This window comes from Electrona antarctica (genome assembly GCF_951216825.1).
Source record: "Electrona antarctica genome assembly, chromosome: 14".
Classification (NCBI taxonomy): Eukaryota; Metazoa; Chordata; class Actinopteri; order Myctophiformes; family Myctophidae; genus Electrona; species Electrona antarctica.
Window position 1 is genome coordinate 45,566,664 of NC_136795.1, and position 6,566 is coordinate 45,573,229.

Sequence of the window (6,566 nt, forward strand, 5' to 3'; positions counted from 1 at the left end):
TTTTACTCTGTGCGCCTTCTATTTGACCTGTTGTTGAAATATCTGTTTACTGAGACATAACTTGTACAATAGATCTCATAAAAATGAAGTCCTGGCGGACACACACCTCATACAAGTAATGAACAAGACAAACTGACTTGACTTGTTCGATTGCTTAACAACCAACACAACTGGGAAGTTCACAACTGGGAAGTTCCCATGATCATGAAGTGGGAAGTTCTCTAAAAGCAACAAACAGTTGTATAACACAGATACAGTACAGTCAGTAAACAACTGTTAAACGCCCACACGCAAGGACTCGCACATCATTTTCACCTATATGACATCGTAAAAGAAGGTAGAGGTGCTTTTGGGTAGGACGGTTGTAGGAAACAAGGAAGTACAGCCTAAAGCCTCATTTATATTACATATAGCATGATGGTCACTTTCAATAAAGAACTGACCAACAAGACCAGTAAGGCTTCGTGCACGCATCCGCCTGGGTGACTCATGGGCGAGCACTGGCCCGTTGGAATGGGGGGTCAGATCAACATATCCGCCTGGGTGACAGCAGACTGCTGGGCGAGCACTGGCCCTTTGGAATGGGGGGTCAGATCAACATATGGAATGAATTCTGTACTGGCCATATATGAAGCGTGTCTTGAGTGTACAGGGTTTAATGAGGTCAGATCAACATAATATGGAATGTCAGAACAGGTCAGCTCCATATATGGAGATCTAAGGGTGGCAGCGTCCTGGGGCAGTATTTTGAGTGTACAGGGTTTTATGAGGGCTCAGGGCCTTCATTTCTGGGCCTGTTGAGAGCCCGTCTAGAGTTTGAATGGACAGGTATCAGTCAAAAGGGAGACATCGAAGAGAAAGGATGGATGGGGAAGGATCAACATATGGAATGTCAGAACAGTTTCTGACATATATCCATATGTGGAGATCTAAGGGTTTGAGGTTTGATGTCAGATGTAGAGTTGCTGGCCAAACACCAGGGATCTCCATATATGGGCTTAATTGCGACAGCAGGTCGCATTTACTATGACATCAGGGATCTCCATCCCTGATGATGTCACGTGATGTCACGAGACCTGTATGGGGGCTTTCCCCATGTATGGGTATTTTGAGTGATACACTGCCTGACTGACCTACTGACTGACTGACAAAAACGCACAATAGTAGTAACGATAGTAGTAACGTACGGTGTAACGGTGTATTGTGTTTATTGCGGTCGCAATAAACACAATAGACTACACACAAGAGAAAGCTCTTCTGACATAACGCTCTTCTGACATAAAAATGTGAAGAATTTTTGTGTGGGTTAAACATCTAACACATGCATCACGTGGTGAAACTTGAAAGCAACATGCACCTTTGTCCCACTTAGAGTCTGAAACTACGAGTATAGTTATTCACCTCAACAGAAGAAAAAAAAACACTTTGGTTTTGTTCTTAACAGTAATATATTGAATGCATTGTGTTGTACAAATGTACACTTGCTGCACTGCCCCAAGGTGTTATTAACCTCGCCTAACCAGGCTTTCCACCAAGGTGTTATACAGTAGCCTAATACAAATCTCAGTGTTATAATATCAGTGACAGTGTACAAATAGCTTTGTAGCCTACATTTGGTGAACCAAAACCAAAGAATTCTACTCTTGTGTAGGCTATGCTCTTATACACGTAGGCCTATTGAATCTTGAATCTTGTGCCCTCTCTGAATAACATTAACACAATTAATCAAATATTGTAAAAATAATAACTTAAGTTGCTTAACAGAGTTGGATATTAAATCAGTGCTAGCCATTCTTACTCTTGGTTTACCTGGCTATGATCATAGATTACTATATGTCTATGCATTTGATGTATAATGTATTACCTTGTGATATCTTTACTGTAAGTCGGTTGCAATGTATTAATGCCTAAATTGTCATTTGAATTAGTCACGTTCACTTCTAAATTGTCAAGTAAAAGGTTGACAAAACATGCACATCCAAACAATTACATTTCAGGTGCTGCCTGGACACAAGCACAAGAAGCTCACATCACATGCCATTATCACCTGTTGCTGCAATGTTTGGCATCTGGCCTGGGAATGTAGTCTGGCTGGCACACACTGACACACCTCGTGAACTGAAACACACTTTAGATTAGCTTACATTGCGTAACAGTCAGTGAAAATGGTTATTTCAAACTGGGAAGTATATACTAGATGAGTGAACTGGAAATTCACAAACAAAAAACAACATAAATCTGAGACACACTGCTGAAAAGAGTATACTAACCTAACCTGGCTCCAGCCCTGAATCGCTACCATTAAAAAAATATGTAGTGGCGAAGTGAAACGAAATGAAAATTCAGACTGAGTGTCAGGCTAATACTAACCCATTATATCTGACAGCATGGGGTCCCACACTTGCACCCCTCTTTTTCACTTCCCTGAAACGCACGCACGCACACACACACACACACACACACACACACACACACACACACACACACACACACACACACACACACACACACACACACACACACACACACACACACACACACACACACACACTTATTCAATTCAATTCAATTCAATTCAAAGGGCTTTATTGGCATGAGAAAACATACGTTTACATTGCCAACGCAGAAAGCAACAATACAACCACTCAAAACAAAAATTATGTCATTTGAAAGTCAGGGGTGCAGTAGGCTACTTAGTTTAGAGACAGTAGGCCTATTTGGTTTAGACTAGTCATTGGTTAGACCAGTGTTAGTCCTACATCTACAACCTATCTCAAACCCTCACCCTAAACCTAACCTCCCAAGGGGCAGCACACCTAAACCTAACCTTAACCCATGTCTAACCAATGACTAGTCTAAACTAAGTATGCACCCCGAAAGTCATCATCTTCAATAGATCAATTTATATGTACCAAGATCACTCGATGCATGGTATAGTGCAGGAATATACACAATGATTAGTCTTTATGGTGGTTGTGTTCCATTTGATATCCTTCTCCTATCACAGCAACTCACAAATATTGCTGCTGTGTTTGCACATTGTCGTACTTAATTCGCCCAGCAGATATGTAGACCGTGAGCCAGGGGGGTTGGTCTGTACCATCTGGCTGAATAAGGCTCATAGTGATTTTTGTGAAGGTATACATGTCTAGAGTTAGAAACGATGTGATAGCATTGCACCAGTGGTAGCTTTATGAGTGCTATCATGCATTTTATTTTATAACACTAGGCGAAAATTGCATGGATCAATATGAAAAAACATAGTAATACATTACACCCCCCAAAAAGGATAGAAAAGGTTTTTCCAATTGGTTCTGGTACCTCTAGGCATGTTTAAGAATATACTGAAAATCTAGGAAAATATATGTTCCGGAAAGGCGTCATTTTCAAGATGGCGTCCAATATGGCTGCCAGGAGCTTAAAATGGCTATAACTAATACTAATTCATCATTATTTGGGGTTTTAGGGCTAAAGGAATGTGGCTGAATCAGTGAAAGTGATCAGTTAATTATAGGGATGTGCCGATAAGACATTTTGGCCGATATCGATATCCGATATAATTAATTGCTGTTAATCTCATGTGCTAAAGGTCAGGTCAATGTCTATCTCATAAGCAGGTGTGTCCAAGCATGCAGCAGATACAGTATGGTAACCCACTGGTTGACATGCACAGTATTCACCTTACCATTGATATGCAGCTGGTTGTTGTTGTAACCTACAGCAGGGGTATTCAACTAGATTGAACTGTAGAATGATGGTGTGTGGGGGGCCGCACAGCGTGCACGCTTTACTGAAAATGTGGGGGTTCTCAAAATAAATGTTGTGCTCAAACACAAAGATTTTGTGCACAGTAATGAGCAGGATAATATGTCTATACAGCTATATGCTAGCTAAGATATATGTAGACCTATTTGACAGTGCATACATATAATTGCCTTGACATTAACGACCTTCAATGAGCAACACACACACACACACACACACACACACACACACACACACACACACACACACACACACACACACACACACACACACACACACACACACACACACACACACACACCCTCTGCCCCACCCACCCCCTCTGCAGTACTCTACTCTAAAGTGACTGTCTCATTTGAGTAATTTCTCTCCAAAATCCCTTGAATATGATGGAATATGATTCAGGATTACTGTCATTATGGTAATCTCACACTTCATATTGCACACACCATACCTGTAACTTTCATTAGCAAGGAAGAAAGGAAAAAAAACACCTTCAGTGTTGATGATGGATAATGCATTTGGTCATGATGAGGCAGGCAGGCATCATATGTCCGTGACGCATGCTCCGTGAATAAACTGATGTGCTTGCCTTGTTGGTGTATTGAGGTGTATCGGGTGGACCTACAGTATACAGTACAGAGCATTAGAATGGGACAGTCCTGTGCAACCTCATATCCATGTGCAAAGGCAAGATCAGAGCACAAAATACTGGCAGGGAACTCCCCAGACTACCCTGTTGTGCTGGGTGAGTTGGGTGTCACAATGTAACAATCTGTTGCTCCTGTTGTACCACGACAGTTGTACTCATATACAAGTGGAATGTGGCAGACCACCAAGCTCAATTTGAAAGTTCGGGTGATGTCACACAATTTGGATGGGAGATCCACATTTTTCTAAGGGTGACCTGACACCTGTTCAAGCTACAAACGAGAAGTGATGTTGATAATAAAGAGGATATACTTTTGACGATGAGGTAGACCAGGATTTGGGTAAGATATTGCTGCCAATCAGGAGGTCTAGGGGGATGTGGTGGGTTGATTTTATGATCCTGATTATGAGTTGAAGCTTACAGATATTGAATGTAGTTGCAAAAGATAAATATTATCATATTTTCTTATGCTATTATTACAAATACCAGTTCTTGTGATGTTATTGACAGTTATTTTTTATAATTTAAGTTGTTATAGAAATAGTTGTTTCTATTTAATGACTGGAGACCGGTCGCTCTGACACCGATTGTCAGTAAGTGTTTTGAGAGACTGGTGCTCCATACTGCCTGCCATGCTGGACCCATGACAATTTGCTTATCGTCAAAATCGATCAACTGACGATGCAGTTGCCTTGGCCGTATATACACTCTGCACTCTCCCACCTGGACAAGAGGGGGAAGAACAGATGTGTACGGATGCTCTTTGTGGACTACAGTTCTGCCTTTAATACCATCATACCAAACCAACCAGACTGGACACGAAGCTCAAGGACCTATAGGCCTGCACTCGACCATGTGCAGCTGGATACTTGACTTTCTGTCCGGCCGCCGTCAGGTGATGAGGATGGGCAACATCACGTCGGACCCCCTGACCCTCAACACAGGAGCCCCCCAGGGCTGCGTGCTGAGCCCTCTACTCTACTCACTGTACACACACGACTGTACAGCCACGCACAGCTCCAACGTTGTGATCAAATACAAGGACGACACAACAGTGATGGGCCTGATCGGCGACGATGACGGCCTACAGAGCAGAGGTTCGAACGCTGACACAGTGGTGCCACGAGAACAGCCTGGCTCTAAACGTCAGAAAAACCAAGGAGCTGATCGTGGACTTCAGGAGGCCAGAGAGAGAGTGCTGCAGTGAAGCAGGTCAGCGACTTCAAATTCCTCGGGATACACATCTCGAGGGACCTAGCCCAACAATGGCTCTACTGCCTGAGGTGCCTGAAGAAGTTCAGGCACCCCCCCCGCATCCTCAGAGCGTTCTATAAGAGCACCATCGAGAGTATTCTGACGAGTGGCACCACTGCCTGGTTCGGGAACTGCACCGCTGCAGAACGGAAAGCACTGCAGAGAGTAGTGCGAACAGCACAGCGCATCGTGGGAGGGGAGCTTTCCCCACTCCAGGAAATACACAAGAGACGTTGTGTGGCTAAGGCTGAAAACATTATCAGGGACATCCATCACCCCAGCCATAACCTGTTCAAGCCACTGCCGCGCCCACGGCCGGGCAAACGCTACATGAGCATCAAGAGCAGCACCTCCAGACTCTGAACAGTTTCTACTTGTCAACAGTTAGACTGCTGAACAAGAACTAGGACTGGTGACGCCGCACAGACTGAACTGAATTGGTCTCCTTTTAGTAGAGACTACTTTATATATACACATAGGCTACATCACTATTATTTATTTTTATATATGCATACATATTGTACCATGTAGATTAGTCATGTACTATGCACTTTATGTCTTCTTTTAACTGCAATGATGAGCCTGCACAACAAGAATTTCACCCATGTTACTTGTAATGTGATGTGACAATAAAGTTTGATTCTGATTCTGATTTGTTGTTCTCCCATAGGTGAAATGTAGCATTGACCAGACCTTTAACATGTGAGATTGACCTGATATAAAAGAAAAATAGCTTCAGGAATGCATTCTACACATATGAAAATCCAATGAGCTCGCCGCTGCGGCCGCTCAGTGGCCTTTTTGGATTATGCCAATTACCAGAGTTTGGGCAACCAAGCTAAAATTGTCCCCAAATACAAATCAACACACACACACACACACACACACACACACA